Consider the following 23491-nt stretch of genomic DNA (forward strand, 5'->3'; position numbering starts at 1 on the left):
GACTGGAGTATTGTGACGAGCCAGTTGCTCGGCCACCATTGACCAGACGTTTTCTATTGGTAGGAGATCTGGAGAATGTGCTGGCCAGGGCAGCAGTCAAACATTTTCTGTATCCAGAAAGGCCCGTACAGGACCTGCAACATGCGGTCGTACATTATCCTGCCGAAATGTAGGGTTTCCCAGGGATCGAATGAAGGGTAGAGCCACGGGTCGTAACACAACTGAAATGTAACGTCCACTGTTCAAAGTGCCGTCAGTGCGAACAAGAGGTGACCGAGACGTGTAACCAATGGCACCCCAAACCATCACATGGGTGATACGCCAGTATGGCGATGACGGATACATGCTTCCAGTGTGCGTTCATCGCGATGTCGCCAAACACGGATACGGCCATCATGATGCTGTAAACAGAACCTGGATTCATCCGAAAAAATGACGTGTTGCCATTCGTGTACCCAGGTTCGTCGTTGAGTACACCATCGCAGGTGCTCCTGTCTGTGGTGCAGCGTCAAGGGTAACCGCAGCCATGGTCTCCGAGCTGATAGTCCATGCTGCTGCAAACGTCGTCGAATTGTTCGTGCACATGGTTGTTGTCTTGCAAACGTCCCCATCTGTTGACTCAGGGATCGAGACGAGGCTGCAGGATCCGTTACAGCCATGCGGATAAGATGCCTGTCATCTCGACTGCTAGTGATACGAGGCCGTTGGGATCCAGCACGGCGTTCCATATTTCCCTCCTGAATCCACCGATTCCATATTCTGCTAACAGTCATTGGATCTCGACCAACGCGAGCAGCAATGTCGTGATATGATAAACCGCAATCGCGATAGGCTGCAATCCGACCTTTATCAAAGTCGGAAACGTGATGGTACGCATTTCTGCTCCTTACACGAGGCATCACAACAACGTTTCACCAGGCAACGCCGGTCACCTGCTGTTTGTGTATGAGAAATCGGTTGGAAACTTTCCTCATGTCAGCACGTTGTAGGTGTCGCCACCGGCTCCAACCTTGTGTGAATGCTCTGAAAGCTAATCATTTGCATATCACAGCATCTTCTTCCTGTCGGTTAAATTTCGCGTCCGTAGCACGTCATCGTCGTGGTGTAGCAGTTTTAATGGCCAGTAGTGTGTGTGCGAATGTTATCGAATATTTAGGAATGTTCCTCGTGTTTAATAGAGTTTGTTCGAGAGTATTTTTGAGTTTGCAATAGTAACATTTTTACGACCTTTTTGAATGTTCATTTTTACGATGTTCGGTAATATCCAGGAGTGGCATGAAATGTTATAATACAAATAAAAATGTATACCAAACGAAGAGGGTCCTTTTAGCTAGGCGAATATAAATTTAAGGGATATAGAGTGTTTATAAAGCTATTTTTTGGAATAATACAAGTTGTATTCATTTTTTTAAATTTGTCAATAACTGTTGAATTAAAGCCTAACCTAATGCAAGTAGAGGTAGCCAAGAAACAGTGAAATTCAAATCTGCAGGGAAAATTTAACGAAACAGGTGCGTCAGAATTTTACAAATATTTATGTGCCAAATTTGAAAATACTAGGAGGTCCCAATATGTCATATAAATCGTAAGACTCCTATCAGATTCAATGTTATTGACCTTGGGGCAGTGTCGAAAGCAGGCACTGCAAACAGCATTTCCCTCGTATAAGCAAAGGTAGTATCAGAGATGTTAAGTGACTCTTGACTTTGTTAAACCTATATTTCTACGAAAAAGTAAGAGACTTATGACTTTTTTAGGACAGAAAAAAATGTATTGTAGTTATTGTTGCCTCTGTACGTTATAAAGAATTTGCACCATAGGGACTTCAGTTCAATTGTAAATGACGATACAAAAATCTTCTGATTAATGAATTTTCCAATACCATTCATTTATTATCTACGTTTGTTCATGTTTATTAAGAGAGTTTTTGCGACTGATACGTTGTTTGGGAATATTTAGTTGAAATTTTATTTTGGAAACCCATTTATTTATTTTTGGACATTTCAAAACGCTAACCATCCTTTAAAATTGCACCTTATTTTTTCGTCAATAACTGGCAGATACTAAGCATTTAACATTATTTAGATGCCAAAACTTCATTACAAAATTGTATGCAACATTATGTAATTGAATTATTACTATAAAATTTGTTTATGCCTTGAACATCATTTTCTCAGTAAATATTAACTTAAACTTACTGTAAAAGAAAATAACTGACTCACTGCAAAAACGAGTCGTGCTTTCTTTGTTTACATTGGGAGTATAGTAGCCTTCGTGGACTAATGTGAGAGGACAGAAGTGATAAGGCAAGTCTACGACTTACTACCATGTAAGATGTAGTTATTTTATGAACTGAGTACTGTCAAAAAAATGGCTCTGAGCACTATGGGACTTAACTTCTGAGGTCATCAGTCCCCTAGAACTTAGAACTACTTAAACCTAAGTAACCTAATGACATCACACACATCAATGCCCGAGGCAGGATTCGAACCTGCGACCGTAGCGGTCTCGCGGTTCCAGACTGTAAAGCCTAGAACCGCTCGGCCAATCCGGTCTGCTTGTACTGTCAATACCGTATGTAAACCAAATGTTAATACTCGTACTGCATCATTTACGAGGAAGAATACAATAAGTCAATCTGCAAACCAGCGTATATTTTGAAAGTGTTCATCTATATCCAGTTTAATGTACAAATTGCTGGCTACGAAGAACCTGTGAGAAATACCACGACAGTTTGTTGTCTAACAACTTAGTAGCTTCACGACAGTGGGACATCATCATGTACATCTGGAAGTACAGTGGGCAGGGACTGCATGTACTGCTCTCTGGTTAGTCTCGGTGGTAGGAAGTGGGGTCTAGTTATGCAGTGTCTGAGCAGTCCTGCCCAGATGTTCAACGAATAACGCTGCTAATGTCGTGATATGTCTGTTGCATTAAGATTGACATCGGCCTAAATGTGACAGTTATGATAGTTAAAAATACCGAAACACGTAAATCCAGCCTCATCCGTGTACAGAATACAGCTTACAAACAGGGGATTCAGAGTACGTTGTTGTTGCATCCATGAGCAGAAATTCTCTCTAGGAGGGAAGCCTGCACTGTTGAGGGCTTGCACTAGCTGCGGATGATATGGATAGAGTACTTGCCGACGTAAAATCCGCCACACACTACTATGACTTCTCCCTGTTGAAGTACTCGGACGTTCGTACACAATGAGTAACACCCTTTACTCAACATCGGGTGTTATGGACCTGGATTGACCTTATCGCACGTGGTGTAACGGGCTAAATGTACGCCTGTCGGGCTGCCTGCAGAGAGGAAAAGCTTTTTCATACAATCGTGCAGCCTCAAGGGTACTACGTGTACCATTCACTTTGCCAAACATGTAGTGCATGTCAGCGTACTCTTCACCGGTGTAACCTCTGTCTATGATGCCTTCACGTTCGTAACTGATTGTAAGGCAGGTGCAGCACAGTGCACGGAGTGGAAAGGAAAGTAGCTGCGCATGCGTAAACAAACAGATAGCCGACCCCCAAAATCTTGAGATACCAACGTAAATATCGCGGTATCCATGGCTGTTCACAGTTGGTTCCCAACACGAATTAATGCAATACCTCGACAACGGTTCATTTGCGGAATCATGTTTATTGGAGCATTAGAGCTACTTTTGGCCGTTAGTTTCCATGTATGAATTGATATATATACAGGGTGTAAATTTTAAGTTGACAAACCAGAAGAACTTGAAAAATAAGCTTCACACCAAAAAAAGCAAACATACCGCCGTTTGAGTCTCGTACAGATTACCGTATGGAGGACATAGTGATAGACATCCCTGGGGTTGTGAAGCAGCTGAATGGGTTGAAAATAAATAAATCGCCAGGTCCTGATGGGATTCCAATTCGGTTTTACAGAGAGTACTCTACTGCATTGGCTCCTTATTTAGCTTGCATTTATCGCGAATCTCTTGCCCAACGTTAAGTCCCGAGCGATTGGAAAAAAGCGCAGGTGACGCCTGTATATAAGAAGGGTAGAAGGACGGATCCTCAAAATTACAGACCAATATCCTTAACATCGGTTTGTTGCAGGATTCTCGAACATATTCTCAGTTCGAATATAATGAATTTCCTTGAGACAGAGAAATTGATGTCCATGCATCAGCACTGCTTTAGAAAGCACCGCTCCTGCGAAACGCAACTCGCCCTTTTTTCACATGATATCTTGCGAACCATGAATGAAGGGTATCAGACGGATGCCATATTCCTTGACTTCCGGAAAGCGTTTGACTCGGTGCCCCACTGCAGACTCCTAACTAAGGTACGAGCATATGGGATTGGTTCCCAAATATGTGAGTAGCTCGAAGACTTCTTAAGTAATAGAACCCAGTACATTGTCCTCGATGGTGAGTGTTCATCGGAGGTGAGGGTATCATCTGGTGTGCCCCAAGGAAGTGTGGTAGGTCCGCTGCTGTTTTCTACCTACGTAAATGATCTTTTGGATAGGGTGGATAGCAATGTGCGGCTGTTTGCTGATGATGCTGTCGTGTACGGGAAGGTGTCGTCGTTGAGTGACTGTAGGAGGATACAAGATGACTTGGACAGGATTTGTGATTGGTGTAAAGAATGGTAACACACTCTAAATATAGATAAATGTAAATTAATGCAGATGACTAGGAAAAAGAATCCCGTAATGTTTGAATACTCCGTTAGTAGTGTAGCGCTTGACACAGTCACGTCGATTAAATATTTGGGCGTACATTGCAGAACGATATGAAGTGGGACAAGCATGTAATAGCAGTTGTGGGGAGAGCGGATAGTCGTCTTCGGTTCATTGGTAGAATTTTGGGAAGATGTGGTTCATCTGTAAAGGAGACCGCTTATAAAACACTAATACGACCTATTCTTGAGTACTGCTCGAGCGTTTGGGATCCCTATCAGGTCGGATTGAGGGAGGACATAGAAGCAATTCAGAGGCGGGCTGCTAGATTTGTTACTGGTAGGTTTGATCATCACGCGAGTGTTACGGAAATTCTTCAGGAACTCGGGGGGAGTCTCTAGAGGAAAGGAGACGTTCTTTCCGTGAATCGCTACTGAGGAAATTTAGAGAACCAGCATTTGAGGCTGACTGCAGTACAATTTTGCTGCCGTCAACTTATATTTCGCGGATAGACCACAAAGATAAGATAAGAGAGATTAGGGCTCGTACAGAGGCATATAGGCAGTCATTTTTCCCCCGTTCTGTTTGGGACTGGAACAGGGAGAGAAGATGCTAGTTGTGGTACGAGGTACCCTCCGCCACGTACCGCATGGTGGATTGCGGAATATGTATGTAGATGTAGATGTAGAAAATGTGTAGAATCCAAAGTTGATTATTTTCAAGGGAGACATCTGCTGGTGTTAAAATTCGCCCGCCACCCCAGCCCGTTGGGGGTGGGGCGGGAGGAACTTTAAAGTTTCAAATGGGAACCCCCAATTTTTTATTGCAAAATCAGCTTCTAAATAAAAAAACTACGTACATTTTCTCTTAAACATTTGTTTTGATTCTTGGTAGTTGGTTTTGTAATTCAAGAAAATCCATGTTCTCACTTCTGCGTGGAAAATGGTTACGGATAAATAAAAAATGAGTTCACTCGTTAGTACCCCTCTTATGGGTCCTCATCCTCCATCAGCTCCTTTCCCGGTTTCACCCTTCGCTTTTACTCTCCTTTCCCCCTTTTTTTGTTTTCCCATCTTCTGTCCAGTTTCCCCCCACCTGCTCACGACTGTGGTATGTCACATTTGCCAACTTTTTAGTGCAGTGTTCCAGTGACTATTCAGTGTTGTTTGTCTTTCTCGTGTTGCGAACAGAAACCATGCTGTCGCTAGGTGTGAATTTTATGTCTTTTGCGAACAGAATCCAGACTGTCGCCGTGTTTTTTAATTGTCTGTCTATTGTTTTCCCTGTCTGCTTCGTACGTATTTTATTAGCATCATCATCCCTCTGTTGTTTGTTTTAAGTTCCACGATTTCTTTTCGCCATGTTACTCTTTAAGTCTCCGATTTTATCGCCTGTTTTTAATTATTTATTCTCTAGAACTTTCTCACAAAATCTGTAGGCTGAAGAGCGGCGTACTAAGCTGTTGCCAGCCCGCCCCCTTCGGGGGGAATTGAAATTCAATAAAGAAAAAAAAACTCGTTAGTAAGTAGAATGTTTGGTCAGTTAGTTAGCTGGTCAGATGGTTTGCTTGATAATTAAAAGTTGTGTGGCCTCGTGACCACGAAACAAACAAAAATTATCCGAATCTGCGGAAAAATTAATACAGTATTTGGATCAACATTTGTAAAACTCTATTTCCTCTCTCTCAAACCCCACCCTATGGGGAGAGTGGGAGAGTTTTAGTTTTAGCGAATCAAAATTTACGAAGTAAATAAGTATTTTTTATTTATCCGTAACCATTTTCCACGCAAAACATATAGACTAAACATATGCGGCTCTATGTTTACCTGAACTTTTTTCTTTAGTTTTACTTTTAGAATAACATATTAAAATATTTGCATACATTCGTGAATCGCCCTGTGTATAATGTAATCTTAACCCCTATGCTGGTTGGTTTCATTTAGCTTGAGTAGTCTACAACATGGAATGGTGGCGGGCAAAATGCAAGAGATCACATTACTATGCGGTATGTGCAGTGTAAGGGAAATGAAGCTAAATGGAGGGAATAAAGTTTCAAGCATTCCAGAGCGTGTTCTTCCTCCGTCTCGCTTTCTATGTTAATGTCTGTGCGTGTGTGCGTGTATGTGTGAGCGGAGAGGTAGTGAAGCGGAACGTAATTCAAGTTCGTGATGCTCGGAACAGAATTTGCCGCGTGTGAACGCTGAATTGTCTCTTGGGAATGCTAAAACGTACGGCTTAATAATTTCGTTACCTCATCCGCCCAGCGGCAAGTGCAGCTGGTGTCCTTATTGCAGGAAGCATAGACAAAGAGCAAGCTTTAGAGTACAAAATAACATTCCAGATCCCAACGTCAGAAAGCCACGGCGAAAATATCAGCGCCCGCCACAGTAAAATATTATTAGCTTCATTCCAGAAACGCAATAGTGCATTGAAGTGAAAAGTGTTCATCCAAAACCCTGGCTGTTAAGACTTGTCCGAGAAAGTCCAGTGGAAACTACATTTTTTTAAATAATGGAAAGAGATCCACAGGGGTTTTCCGCGATGAAAATAGTAAAATTCGTGGTTGATGGAGAAGGATCGTGTATGTTTCGAAAGTTAGGAAGCCACAAATGTGATATACGGATAGTCGAATGAGAGAACCTGCGAATGTTTTCTGTGGGCTGTAATAACACGATTTCGTAATGAGGAGGCTTCACAGTTCCTGTTACAGGCTTATCGGGACTGTAGAAGGGACTTACGTGTTTCACTTACTGTCAAATTCAGATATATTGTTGATAACAAATTTTGGCACGTGAATAGAGGTGCTGTGAGGCAGTGACTAATACACCCAGCTGCTTATAAAGCGATGCCTGCAAGTTGTTCGTGTGTGATCGTCACACAGATTTCTAATTACTTTCTTTTCGCAATGAATATTTTTTGCCTAAGTGAGGGTTTCTCCAAGAATATTATCCCTTAGGACCTCAGTGAATGAAAATATGTGACTCCTATACCCTCAGATTGGGAAATTATTCTGATGTCAGCAGTAGCCGAACTTAAACGTTTCAGCAAGCCTACTGTATACTTTTTTTCCATTTTACATCTTCATCGATATGCACACCTAAGAACGTATAACTTTTCACCGTGTTTATTGTTCCTTGTTGGTATATTAGGTTAACAGGTAGTGCGATATTGTAGACACTACAAAACTGTGTAAGCTGTGTTTTCTCAAAGCTTAAAGCTAGACCGAGCGAGGTGGCGCAGTGGTTAGACACTGGACTCGCATTCGGGAGGACGACGGTTCAATCCCGCGTCCGGCCATCCTGATTTAGGTTTTCCGTGATTTCCCTAAATCGCTCCAGGCAAATGTCGGGATGGTTCCTTTCAAAGGGCACGTCCGACTTCCTTCCCCGTTCTTCCCAAATCCGATGAGACCGATGACCTCGCTGTCTGGTCTCCTTCCCCGAAACAACCAACCAACCTTAAAGCTAGCCCATTTTCGCAAAACCAGTCAATAATTTTCACAAATGTAGCATTGACTATTTTCTCTTTTGGTGCTTCTTTGCTCCGTCTCACAATAACGCTTGTGTCACTCCATTATTATTATTATTATTATGTAGTATTCCGCCTAGTGGCAGGTCCATGTCTTCGTATGGAGAATTTCTGATTCCACTGTTCCCTGTCTTCAGCTTCTTCCTTCAGTCTCTTGTATTTCCTTCCATCTTTCGTGTCGTCCAGATGTTGAATTCTTCTTCTTCCTCGTCCTGCGTTTCCTCTGAGTTTCCCTTCGATGACATAATGTATGAGTTCCTCGTGTCTAAGTACATGTCCAATCCAGTTGGCCTTTCTCTGAAGAATTATACGCAGAATACTTCTCTTCTCTCCTACTCTTCACAATACATCGTCATTTTTTATGTGATCTGTCCACTTAATCTTTTCCATTCTCCTCCAACACCACATTTCAAACCTCTCTAAGTATTTTTTCTCCTTCTTTCTCATGGTCCATGTCTCTGCTCCATACAGTGCAATGCTCCAAATGTAGCACTTTATCAGTTTTTTCCTCAATGCCAAACTCAACTTGCTGGTCAGCAGAGTCCTCTTCTTGTTGAAAGCAGCTTTGGCCAGGGCGATTCTTGCTCGGATTTCGTTTGTGCGGTGGGCATCCTTTGTGATAAAACTTCCCAGGTACTTGAACTGATTCACATTTTCCAGTTCCTGATTGTCAACAGTTATCTTCAAGTGTTCCTCACGTTTTGATATGCGCAACACTTTTGATTTTTCGATGTTGATTTCCATGCCGTATTTTCTTCCCGTTTCCACCAAATTGTTCATCATGTGTTGCAGGTGTCTCTGATTTTTGGGGAGCACTACCAGGTCGTCTGCATACTTGATGGTGTTGGTGAGACGTCCTCCTACTTTGAAGTTTCCGCATCCTTTCAGCGCTTATCTCGCCAGCATTTCTCCATACAGGTTCAAGAGATTTGGCGACAGACAACATCCTTGTCTCACTCCCCTTCCTATTTTCACACTGTCCGTTTCTCCATAGTTCAGTCGCACCTTTCCCATTTGTCCCAGGTACAAGTTCCTTATAAGTCTCCGATCTCTCCAGTTGATTCCTATTTCATTTTTCATCTTCTTCAATAGCTTCCTCTGACTCTATGTCGATGTCATCTGGGTGATGTTCTGTATCATATAGTTTCCTTATATATGCTTCCCATGTTTTCAGCACTTTCACTTGTTCAGTAACCACAGGACTTTTTCTACTTCCTGACTGTAATAATATAACAGATCCTTAACATAAAGCAAGAACAGTAGCGGAACAATTATCTAATCCAGCCGGACTCCCACTGTAATTGCTCCCCATGCAGATGATGTGACATTGCTCTTCGTATTATTCAGTCACCCTAGGGTAACTTTCAGCATTCGATTTCTTATATAAGAACGAACCCACGCACGTGCTGAACTGCATATTCCATAAGAACTTATCTAATATAATATTATTAATAAGACAATCAAATGTCCACGGTAAGTCACATTATATCTTATCTGGTATATATTTTATCGGTTAAAGATTTTATTACATCTGCATCAATACTGTGTGAGTCTCCTCACGCTGTATAGCGGGGAGTATTTATTACCAACAACTGATCCCTCCTTCCTTTTTGCATTCGTGAATGGTGCACGGGAAGAACGATTGCCGGTAAGTTTCTGCATCACTTGCAATTTCTCAAATTTTCTCGTTGTAGTCATTTTGCGAGATGTATGTGGGAGGAATTAATGCAATGTCCGACTCTTCCCAGAAAGTACTCTCTCGAAATTTTAATACCTCTCCGTGATGCACAGCGTCTCTCTTGTAGCGTATGAGGTTTATTGAGCATCTCTGTAACGCTTTGGTGCAGACTAAACGTGACGAAACGCACCGCCCTTCTTTGGATCTCCGCCATGTCTTCTATCGGTCCTACCTGGTAATGATTCAAGATTGACGAACGGTACTGAAGAATCGGTCGAACAAGCGCCTTGTAAGCCACTTCTTCAAAAATGGCTCTGAGCACTATGTGACTTAACATCTGAAGTCATAAGTCCCCTAGAACTTAGAACTACTTAAACCTAACTAACCTAGGGACATCACACACATCCATGCCCGAGGCAGAATTGGAACCTGCGACCGTAGCGGTCGCGCGGTTCCAGACTGAAGTGCCTAGAACCGCTCGGCCACCCCGGCCGGCCCACTTCTTCAGTGGATGAGTTATGTTTCCGTAGGATTGTTGCTATGAATCTCAGTCTAGCATCTGTTTTTCCTACTGTATGTTCTATATGGTCACCACTGAAGGTCGCTCCGGATACATATTCCTACATATTTTACGGAAGAAACTGTTTCGAGCACTTTAAAAGCGGTGGCTCGTTTTATTTTACAGGTTACTATCCCTCTGTGTAGGGGCTGTAATTTTTGATATTCCCTTTTTTTAACCAGCAAGGTAAAACAGAGGCCACTACTTCCACCACATCAAGTGGATTTAGTGCTCACGTACTCACACTGAGCCGTGAACACTTCCCAGTTTATCAATGGGGGATAATTGAAAACTATTATTACTATTATCGGTGCCATGCGTGCAATGGTCGTGCCAGGCGCGCGATACTGAATCTTGATCCTATCATTAATGGCGCTAGACCTGCACGACCTTGTAGCAACCGTTATAGTTCTTCATTATTCTACTGTGACACTAAGGATGGCTTCACGCAATGAAAGGGAGAATGTACAGATTAAAAGACTCATTTATTTAACAGTTGAATACTGAACAATTATACAATCAAATTGCGGTGGAGGAAGAAGGAATTGGGTTCAGCAGCTTGCCCCAACGCTCGTTCATAATAAACCACGATAGCAGGAAACAAGGAATTTTAGGGACGATCGCCGTATTATCAAATGGGGTCCAATTTACTAAAGGAAGGGGTTACAGGCATGCAACGACCACCACCATGAATCAGCCAAAGACTAAGAAGGATGCTACTGTGGGTGAATCGCTAGGTAGCCTCCTGTACTAAAGGAATACAACCAGCAAGACGCGAAACTATTCATATAACTTTGGCTCGCGGTCCGACTACGTTAACGAAACATGAAGGGGCGTCAGACACTCACCACGTGGCGTAGGACAAAGGGCACAAGTTTTCAAGCTAGGAAGACATATATTCTGAGTCCAATTTTACACAGGAGAACTGAAAGAGCTACTGTCGGGCGAAGTGGGAAAGTGAGAATGAATGTATGCATTTTAGTGCCGTACTGCAAGCTTCTGTGACGTCTCGCACATTATGCCCGACTGTATAAGGAAAACCCTACAGTCTTATAACACGGAAAACATTGCACAAACCGTAATTCAAGGAGCGCACATCAGTGCAATGACCTATAAGGTTCCCTCTGGGCCGGAGGGCGCGAATCTACAGTTCACGTCGGCGCTCATGCTTACCGAACTTCACCTCCTGGAAGCAGCACGGTCACACTAGAACTGACTACTTCCCCTTTGTCCACTATCCATCCGCGGAGGGCGGTTGGCGCCCGGCCGCGAAAAACGAGCGCGCACCTGAACTGGCCAATCATAAGGCCGCAATTTCACAGGGAGGCGATCTCGCGACGTTAAAGTTGAGAAGAAATATCAGTTACAAGGTTGGTAAGGCAGGTTGGGGAACTGAACTTTCAAACGCCACCACGTGCTACCCTGGCGATCGGAAAAAGGACAGGAAACGGGGAGCCATCATGGCTGCTAGGAAGACTGCTGCCCTCGCCCATAAATAAAGAAAATTCCTGGCGCCAAGCTCCTCTCACAGATCAGTGTGAGACAAGCTGTAAAAATCGTCAAATAAATCAGGCAACCCATAGAAATTATTAATATTACCTGAATTATTAGTTTACCGAATACCAGAACGCGTGGATTAGAAATATGAAATGCGAGCACTGAATGGTGAATGAAGTGCACGTCTTTCAACTTTCTCATCAGTATTGTAGTTGTACAGTAGTCGCTTTCTTTTCCTATGTATGCGCGATATGTAACACTTATTAACTATCGTCTGCATTTGTATCTATACTCTGCAATTCACCGTGAGGTGCATGGCGGAGGGTACGTTCCATTTTACCAGCTATTAGGGTTTCTTCCTGTTCCATTCACGTATGGAGCGACGCAGTGTGAAATACGAGACGCTGCGCCATTCATCATACTGTCTTCTGGCGTTCCTATTTTGTTACAGACGAGCTCATCATTTAAAGACAAAGACCATCTGACGCCTTCTACTAGATCATTTATGTACATTGTTAACAATACCGATCCTATCACAGTTCCTTGGGTACCCTCGAAATTATCTTCACATCCGTAGCTTTAGTTCCGTTAAGACAGACGTGTAGAATCCTATTATACGCTCAGAAAAGTGTAAACAGCTGTCCCAGTAGGGGAGCCCTTTTGAAATCCAAATGGTAAGTGATTAAGTATTCCGTTTCTACACAGGTGCCAAACAACCCAGCTGCTCACAAATTTCAGCGAACGATGTAAGGAGTGACAATGGTCGGTAGTTAGAGGCATGTCCTCTTGAAGCTGTCAGTCTTAGTGGCACCTTCCTAGAGCTATCTGTATTTGTGAAAGTCTAAACCATCATACAGTCACCTGATCCCATTTGCAGGCTGGTTATCTAAATGGCTTGCAAGAGCAACAAAAATTTGATTTTCAATACTTCATATGCAGTAATTATGGAGCGCATTGAAAAATGTAAATTTCAGTCATAATCTACTCGTTTAGGGCTATAACCCATACGGTTTAACACGATACGTCAAGTGTTCAAGTTATTAACTCTTAGAAGTTAGTCTTGAACCAGCGGAACTCAGGATGCGCAAATTACCCAGATTTTATTTGTCCAGTATTTGAGAATGAGAGAACTTAGCAATTTCCAACAAACACTACGCTCAATTTTAAATCTTTTTGGAATTTTTCGTCCTTGACACCTGACTCAACACGATGAAACGAAAACAGTGTTAAGCGCTTACTACATTTTCTCTCTTTACGCAGCAGAGTTTCAGAATCGGGCATGACGTCTTATTTTTTTACTTCTTTACTAATAACTTTATTTGCAACACAATTTGTATGCAGTATCCGCATATACCGCGAAATCTACCTACCTAGTTACATCATTTTACGACCCATAGTTCAGGAGATATGACGTCATAAACATCGAAATGTGTGAAAAAGTAGCTTTTCTTGAAACTGGGCACAAATTACGCAGCCTATGGGTGAGTAATCTGAAAAACTTGTGACGTAATTCTTTTGAACACGGGAGTTGGTTTCTAGAAGTATTGGTGGGGATGGGCTTACAGGTAGGACTGAAGTGATTAGCGCCGACTAGTTGTGCGATGAGCTGAAATTCCCAGCGCCGTCATCTGTGAATTACACAGTGCTCAAGGGCCGCAGACAAGTAGAGTAATCAGTAACAGAACTAGCTGAACAAAGCGTTCAGTTCTCGGGGCGATTGCTTCGGCAATTAGAGGCGCAGAGGGAGCGTAATCTGGCAGCGAGATCCCGATAACGCTCCCCCTCTGCTAGGACTGGGTGGCTACTTAAAGAGATCTGTCGAGCGCAGTTGGGCGCGGAGCCCTAGAAACTGCTCTGCGACTTCTGAGAGCTTCTCTAGGGTTCTCCCCTATGCTCCAGCCAGCGATGCACGCAGGGTACCTGAATCCTTAACAGCTCCTGTGGGGAGTGCAAAAGATTCTTTTATATCAGCGCGAATTTCAATTTCATTTGTTTAAAAGTCCCATGATGTAACGATTTAAATACTAGAGCGATTTTAGGCAATTCGGTGCACAAAAATGTATGATTGTGTACACGCTGCTGTGTGACAGGTGATTTTCTCCTACGGAAAGTAAAATATCATTCATTTATTGCGCTAAAAAATACAAGTGTCGACATGTATTGTGCATTAACCTGAGCAAATCTTTACTTCTAAACTGCTAACTCGGCAAGTTCCAGTCGCGCGTTTCCTATCTAACGGCTTCCGGTGGCCACAAAAACATTGATTTTCGTTTTTTTCTTATAATTATTGGCCCGGTTTACAAATTTATAACGCCGTCATAATCTACTCATTAAGGAGCATAATCATACGCTAAAAGTCTAGCGTAATAAGTCCGATATTGAAGTTAGAAACTGTGTATATGTCTTGAAAGATCGTAACTCAGGACGTGCAAATTATGCGGACTATATTCGTCCAGTATTTGACAATGAGAGCATTTAGCGACTTTCTGCAGGCTTTCAACATAATTTCAAGTCTTTCCAAAACTTCTGCTCTTTGAAACCTCCCACAAAATAAAGAAAGGAAACACATTAAGTTCTTACGATATTTCCGCTGTTTATGCAGTAAAACCCCAACATCAAGCTTGATGTTTTACTGCATTACCCATTTGTTACTAACTTCAGTATTTTGTCCGTCTTCAGCAACTGTAGTCGTATATAATGAAATAATAAGCAACTAGTTGCATATTAGGAATTTACTTTCTTGACCGGTTTCGGATACGTCGTGCCCTTCCTCAGCAAGTTATGCCTATAGCCTCATTTGCGAGTGTCAGTAATAAAATACAAGCAGCGCAATACCATGGTCCTAATATATATATATATATATATATATATATATATATATATATATATATATATAGGATGGTGGCATTGTGCTGTATGCATTTTATTACTAACACTCACAAATAATGCGACAGGCGTAAATTCTGAAGAATGCCACTAAGTACCCGAAACCAGCCAAGAAAGTAAATTTCTTATATGCAATTTGTTGCTTATTATTTCATTATATTACTAACTCTGTTCAAAATACTTTCGCAGACAGTATCCACACATACCAGTACGTGTAACTGCAAGATTCTGTAACTCTACGACCCGTAGTTCAGGACATACGACGTTATACACATGCGTGAAAAATTAGCATTTCTAAAAACGAAATTCAATTAGCTTCTGTTAAAAAGTAATCGAGCGCAAATTACTCAAAATACACCCATCCAATGTTTGATAATGAGATCATCTAGTGACTTCCAGCAAACTTTAAGTATAATTTCAAACCTTTCCTAAACTTTCTCTTGCTTTCTATGTGCAACTAATGAAACGAAAACAGTTATGGTTTTGCGTCTTCAAACATGAAGATTTTTGCATGCTTAATGTCAGATATTCAACACGTGAATTCATTTGTAAAGTAATCAGACATCTGAGCCTGTTTTGTACATGTGAGATCGATTTTTTAAAGAATCAGCGGTGTAGAAGATTCAAATTATACATAAGTAAGTCTGTCAAAAAAGAAATGAACAGCCTAGTAGAGTTAAGTTATATAACGACTGCAAGTTTTTAGATAGAAACATTGGTGGACTAACACATTTTTCCACACTTAATTATTGTTTCTTTTGTTTCAGGTAAGCTATAGCGGATGATCACCTCGACATCTTAAGCTGGCTGCTAGTTGTTAATTCCTTTACAAATCTGGCGACAACGCAGCAGCATCAATTTACAGGTAATGAATCTTATGAAGGAACAGAACATCGTTGCACAATAGATGCGTCGCGTAGTGTTACAATAAAGCAAGACCACATGCTACAAATTACAGTTCGATCTTCGAAAATTCTTTCACTTTAAGATTCATCAAGCAAAACTGATACTTTTTCCAGACGATACTAGTGTTGTAATAAATCCCATTAAAGAGAAATCAAAAGAAGAAATCGTTAATGCTTCTGTTCAAAGAATTATTTAGTGTGGCACTGTGTGGAAAAAGATGTTTATGTTACACTACTGGCCATTAAAATTGCTACACCAAGAAGAAATGCAGATGATAAACGGGTATTCATTGGACATATATGACATGCGATTACATTTTCACGCAAATTGGGTGCATAGATCCTGAGAAATCAGTACCCAGAACAACCACCTCTGGCCGTAATAACGGCCTTGATACGCCTGGGCATTGAGACAAACAGAGCTTGGATTGCGTGTATAGGTACAGCTGCCCATGCAGCCTCAACACGATACCACAGTTCATCAAGAGATCAAGAGTAGTGACTGGCGTATTGTGACAAGCCAGTTGCTCGGCCACCATTGACCAGACGTTTTCAATTGGTGAGAGATCAGGAGAATCTGCTGGCGAGGGAAGCAGTCGAACATTTTCTGTATCCAGAAAGGCCCGTACAGGACCTGCTACATGCGGTCGTACATTATCCAGCTGAAATGTAGGGTTTTGCAGGGATCGAATGAAGGGTAGAGCCACGGGTCGTAACACATCTGAAATGTAACGTCCACTGTTCAAAGTGCGAACAAGAGGTGACCGAGACGTGTAACCAACGGCACCAAATGCCATCATGCCAGGTGATACACCAGAATGGCAATGACGAATACACGCTTCCAATGTGCGTTCACCGCAATGTCGCCAAACACGGATGCTACCATCATGATGCTGTAAACAGAACCTGGATTCATCTGAAGAAATGACGTTTTGCCATTCGTGCACCCAGGTTCGTCTTGAGTACACCATCGCAGGTGCTCCTGTCTGTGATGCAGCGTCAAGGGTAACCGCAGCCATGGTCTCCGAGCTGATAGTCCATGCTGCTGCAGACGTCTTCGAACTGTTCGTGCAGATGGTTGTTGTCTTGCAAACGTCCCCATCTGTTGACTAGGGATCGAGACGTGGCTACATGATCCGTTACAGCCATGCGAATAAGATGCCTGTCATCTCGTCTGCTAGTGATACGAGGCCATTGGGACCTAGCATGGTGTTCCGTATTACGCTCCTGAACCCACCGACTCCATATTCTGTGAACAGTCATTGGATCTCGACCAACGCGAGCAGCAATGTCGCGATACGATAAACCGCAATCACGATAGGCTACAATCCGACCTTTATCAAAGTCGGAAACGTGATGATACGCATATCTCCTCCTTAGACGAGGCATCACGACGACGTTTCACCAGGCAACGCCGGTTAACTGCTGTTTGTGTATGAGAAATCGGTTGGAAGCTTTCCTCATGTCAGCACGTTGTAGGTGTCGCCACCGGCGCCAACCTTGTATGAATGCTCTGAAACGCTAATCATTTGCATATCACAGCATCTTCTTCCTGTCGGTTAAATTTCGCGTCGGTACCACATCGTCGTGGTGTAGCAAAATGGTTCAAATTGCTCTGAGCACTATGGGACTTAACATCTGAGGTCATTAGTCCCCTAGAACTTATAACTACTTAAACCTAACTAACCTAAGGACATCACACACATCCATGTTCGGACAGGATTTGGATATGCGACCGTAGCGGTCGCGCGGTTCCAGAATGAAGCGCCTAGAACCTCGGTCACACTGGCAGGCATGGAATAGCAATTTTAATGGCCAGTAGTGTAGAATGCTTCTGTCTTATTGATCGCGGATGAGACCAGTGTATGAAACTCTGTGTAGAGATGTTTACGTAATACAACTTTCTTTCCTACAAAATTATCGTTCCGTAAACTTCTAGCTTGTGAGCCTCCACATGCACGTGAACAGATTATCATTTGAAAGTTACAAATTCACTGTTTATAGGGTCTCCGAATGCGTGTTTGGATATCTAAAAGTCGTCTAACTTTGAAGTGTAGGAACCAACCAGCGCATTTGCTCACATTAATACTAAGGAAATTAGTAACAAAATTCAAATAAACAACGCACGCAGTTATTTGTGGTGGAAAATAATCTGTACTGCTCACATTGTTTTTAAGATTTATATAAGCAGACTGAAGTTATGACTGAAGGCCGGAATTCGAACCCAGATCTTCTGCTCCCTAGGCAGATGCGACAACCACTACGCCACCCTGGCACAGTGGCTTTGTACATCTGCACGGACTGTCTTAGCATGCTTTACCGCTGAATCCAAATTCCCATTCACACCTCAGCCCACTTGGTATCCCCCCCCCCCTAAACTCGAACAGCATTGCAGACACTGTCCAACTGTATTGGAATAGGTCCTTTAATCAAATGAAACTATATGGCTCCAGAGACGTTTCCATCTCTCGAACGTCACAGATATTTGAGACTTGAAAAGATATCTGGAATCAGATAGTTTCATTTCTTAAGATTTAGCAAAACTGGATTAACTCAATTAACTATAATGCTTATCACAGGGTAATAACTGTTCATCAGCGCATTAATAAACATCTGAGCTAGAATTTAAACCAGAGTGGAACAACATCTCACATTAGTATCCGTAAACTTCTGAAAAAAAATCGAGGAAATCAATCGAAGTTCGTTTTGTGCAAGTTTAAAATTTAAGAGCAATTTTGTCATATGATGATATGGTTGGAGACAGTGGCTGTTATTTGAAGACAAATGTTGATGGTGTTGTGACAGCAACCAGCCACAAATTTATTTTCAGTTCCTTTATTCAAAGGATACCGTTACCGGTTTCGAATCGTTATGATTCGTCTTCAGACGGTTTTCATGCTTTCATTACAACATGAGATGCGCTTTTTTGCAGATACATCTTGATACATATAAAGTGCTCACAAACATACGAGTGTCAAAGATGCTATGATATATCGCAACTCATATGTTTGTAAGTACTTTATATCTATCAAAACATGCGGAGCGTGTTAGAAATCTTTTTTGTGACAAATCTAAAGTGTTCAGTGAGAAAAAATGGCTCAAATGGCTCTGAGCACTATGGGACTTAACATCTGAGGTCATCAGTCCCCTAGAACTTAGAACTACTTAAACCTAACTAACCTAAAGACATCACACACATCCATGCTCGAGGCTGGATTCGAACTTGCGACCGCAGCGGTCGCGCGGTTCCAGACTGTAGCGCCTAGAACCGCTCGGCCATTTCGGCCGGCTCAGTGAGAAAAATTTACGAGTGCAACGGTAAGAATGCAGTGGGAATGTATTCATATCTGTTGGACGAATGTAATGAAAACAAACACTTCAAACTGACATTTCACGTAAGTCACATCCAATGAAAATCTGTAACGCACCATCAGTGTGGCGTGCTTATAATTATGTATTTTTTATATTTTAGGACAATTAATCTGCAAAAAAACGCACCACATGTTGCTGTCTCAAGACCATCAACATAAAGTTAAAAATTCCACAACTACGAAACAGTTAAATTCCGAGTGCCGATTACTCACAAAGAACTGCGGTAAGTTTTTAGAGTTCAAACTAGTTCACCTAATGCGAAATATTCAAAGTCTACACATTGAAATATTTCAGAGTATTGACTAAGCATACACGCAAGTATTATAAGTCCACGATTCAACACCTAGAAAAATTGGACATTAGTAGTAATAGAAGGGTGAGTAAAGTAACTACCAGGTGTAGAAGTACGAAACCGGAAGTTGGTTGAAGTAATTACACGTCTGTTGCTTGAAACTGATAAATAATATTTTATTAAAAATAATCTCCATTGCTATTTATACATTTCTCCCACCTCTCCGGCAGGCTATGAATTCCACACCAAAAAAATAGTTCTTCTTTTGAAGCGAACCAGTCAGCGACCCATTTCCGTACATTTTCAGACGAACTGAGGCGTTGTTCGGCGAGAGCGTGTTCCAGCGAAGCGAATAGATGATACTCGGACGGATCCAGTTGTGAAGAATAAACCTCGATCGTTTGCCTGAACCAAAATATGTGTGTGAAATCTTATGGGACTTAACTGCTAAGGTCATCAGTCCCTAAGCTTACACACTACTTAACCTAAATTATCCTAAGGACAAACACACACACCCATGCCCGAGGGAGAACTTGAACCTCCGCCGGGACCTTGCCTGAACCGTTTTGCTGTGTGTGATGGGGCGTAATCATGGAACAATGTGACTTTGTGTTGCCTTTTCTCATATTCCGGTCGTTTTTCATGTAATGCTAGATTTAAATCGATCATGCTGTTGTAACCATTGGTATTAACGGTTTCATGAGGTTTTAGCAGCTCACCCCTTCTGATCCCACCAAACACAGAGCATTGTCTTCTTTCCAAAGCGATTTGGTCTTGCAGTGACTGTCGCTGGTTTGCTTTCATACACCCATGATTTACGACGCTTAGGATTCTCAAAATATATCCATTTTTTTTCATCACCTGTCACTATTCGATGCAGAAACGATTTTCTTGTGTATCTGGCGAGCAGCATATCACAAGTGGTCTTTCGATTTGGTTGCTGTCTTTCATTAAATTCACCTGGAACCTATATTCCCACTATCTGCATCTTTTCCATAGCTTTCAACCGAAGAGAAACGGCTTTCTGCGTCACATTCAAATCTCCCGCCAGTTCCTGTTGAGTCTATCATCTTCATCCAATACGGCCTACAATTCGTCGTCTTCGAAGTTTTTCGGTGGTTTCCCCTGCTCGTAGTTTCTCACTTCAAGATTACCACTTCTGAATTTTTTTAACCACTCGAAACACTGTGTTATCCAAAGAGCATGTTCGCTGAAAGCTTCGACAAGCATTCGATGCGATTCTGCAGTAGTTTTCTTCAAATAATAACAGAAAACCAATGCTGTCCGTAAATCGTAGTTTGTAGGTACAAAACTTGACATGTTTACGGGTTTCAAACTGATACCGATGTATCAAACTTGGGTTACTGTGTGATGACATTTGTCGTCAGCCGCTACAGGAAGCAGATAGCGCTGTAGACGCCATCTCACGGGCCCTAGACTGACGGCTAGCACCATCTGTAGGGGAATTTCGGTTTCATACTTCTACAACTGGTATATCAATAAGGAATAATAACAAAGTAGATAAATAAATTTCGCAGATGACTTGGATTAGTAAAGAATTACAATTTTCACTCTCTTTGTATGAAAACAATTTCGACTAAGACTGCTGCTAAGGTAAGCATTCTATGCAAGTTATCGCGTGAGGGAGAAAAGCAGACCTCGTCGCAGTTGGTACTGTACATGACATAACACTTTAGTGCACGGCGCAATATTCCAGCACAGAGTCTGAAAAATTGTTCCCTAAAGTTTTCCTGCGCTCATAAGAAAATAACGACTAATTTGGTACTCGGCGTGTAGAACAGGTCAGTCGTATAATCGACTCACTAAAAAAATACTTATTTCACTCGCTCCGAATCTGTAAACTGACAAATTCAATTTACAACGCATATCTTGAGAACATTGCCAGTAACAAGTTTCGTCAGATACTGAATTCCTGGCGTAGACAAACTAATTCTGTCAAGTATGATAGCACGTTTAGAGAGGACGAGGGTCCGCAGCTCGTGGTCGTGCGGTAGCGTTCTCGCTTCTCGCTTCCCGCGCCCGGGTTCCCGGGTTCGATTTCCGGCGGGGTCAGGGATTTTCTCTGCCTCGTGATGGCTGGGTGTTGTGTGATGTCCTTACCTTAGTTAGGTTTAAGTAGTACTAAGTTCTAGGGAACTGACGACCATAGATGTTAAGTCCCATAGTGCTCAGAGCCATTTGAACTATTTTTAGAGGACTAGGGCCAAGCGTCTGACACAGTGGAAGTAATACTGTCAAACTGCACACCTGTGTGCCAGCCGTGTAATATTTATTATTTTCGCCAAGTTATAAACTTTATTTCGAAACTTCAAAAATGCAGTCTGCTTCTGTGAAAACAGCGGAACTGGCGCAACCGCACAGATCCAATAATGATTCACAGTACAATTCATGAGCAACTTCCAGCACCAGTTTATCAGGCAGTGTTATCTTATGCGTTGTATGCATCAAAATTAATTCTCGCAAAAGAAATATTTTTAAATGTAAACATTGTTTTCTGCCGAATCTTTGGAAGGAAAGATGTAGTTGTGTGAAGGCTGCGTTCATGCGAGTGTATTTGCTTCCAGCTCTTCGGAAGAAAATGATGACGTGTAACTTTGATTAAAAGAGCCAATGTAAAGCGACTAGCATTAAATTATTATTTCTATGCTAATGCAAGTCGTTTGAGAAATTTATTTACCTACGTTGTTATTCTCCTTGACAGACTTACTGAACTTATTAACGCTCCTATTTCTACCAATTTCGAATGGTAAAAAAATACAAATGACATAAAAACTGCAGAATCTTTCTGGAAATCGAGCACTCGTTCCCTGTTCTGGAGCCAAATGCCTCGCTCATTACGCCAACGACTCTTACGTTGCATGGCGTTTACTTTACAGGTATATAGGCGGGAGTCGCAAAAGTTTCTTTCCTCGTCTTCTACAAAAACATGCGTTTGTGGACCACATATATGACGATGATAAGTGCTCACTTTTCAGTTACCACTTGGTTCTATAAATTTTGAGTCGATTGCTCGTCATGAACTTTAGATGTGGTTTTGTCACACACGGTGGGTTGAGGGTGGGGAGGATGGGGGCGTTGAGCCAGTAATGTTAGAGGCTTCCATTTCAGGTAGTACAAAAGCGACTTTCCGAATACGAGCTGTATCAACTTGCCTTGTCTGACGCTCTCCCTTGTCAGAAAGGAGTTCAGTATTGTATCAGCCAAAAATTTTTATCATTTGCCGAATAACATAAAATGTCTTACAAGTGGCAAAGCAAGTTTTACATGTAAATTGAAATCATTTCTTCTGGAAACTACTTCTATTTCAAGGACGAATTTTTGTTCAAAAACCGGTACCCCATAATAAGAAAGAAAGAATTTTTATCTTCTTTGCAGTGTAATTGCATAAGTAAGACTGAAAAATATGTTCCTTTGTGTCAAAACTAACTTTGTAGACAAATCCTCTAAACTCACTCATTCGTACCTGCGAACGTAGTGGTCGCACGGTTCCAGACTGTAGAGCCTAAAACCCCCAGACTGTAGAGCCTAAAACCGCTCAGCCGACCTGGCCGACAGCGATTTATACACTACTGGCCATTAAAATTCCTACACCAAGAAAAAAATGCAGATGATAAACGGGTATTCATTGGACAAATATATTACACTAGAACTGAATGTGATTACATTTTCACGCAAATTGGATGTATAGATCCTGAGAGATCAGTACCCAGACAGCCTTGATACGCCTGGGCATTGAATCAAACAGAGATTGGATGGCGTGTACAGGTACAGCTGCCCATGCAGCTTTAACACGATGACACAGTTCGTCAAGAGTAGTGACTGGAGTATTGTGACTATCCAGTTGCTCGGCCACCATTGACCAGACGTTTTCAATTGGTGAGAGATCTGGAGAATGTGCAGGCCAGGGCAGCAGTCGAACATTTTCTGTATCCACAAAGGCCCGTATGGGACCTGCAAGATGCGGTCGTGCATTATCCTGCTGAAATGTAGGATTTCGCAGGGACCGAATTAAGGGTAGAGCCACGGGTCGTAACACATCTGAAATGTAACGTCCACTGTTCAAAGTGCCGTCAATGAGAACAAGAGTTGGCCGAGACGTG

The sequence above is a fragment of the Schistocerca cancellata genome, chromosome 1 (assembly GCF_023864275.1).
Source record: "Schistocerca cancellata isolate TAMUIC-IGC-003103 chromosome 1, iqSchCanc2.1, whole genome shotgun sequence".
Lineage (NCBI taxonomy): Eukaryota > Metazoa > Arthropoda > Insecta > Orthoptera > Acrididae > Schistocerca > Schistocerca cancellata.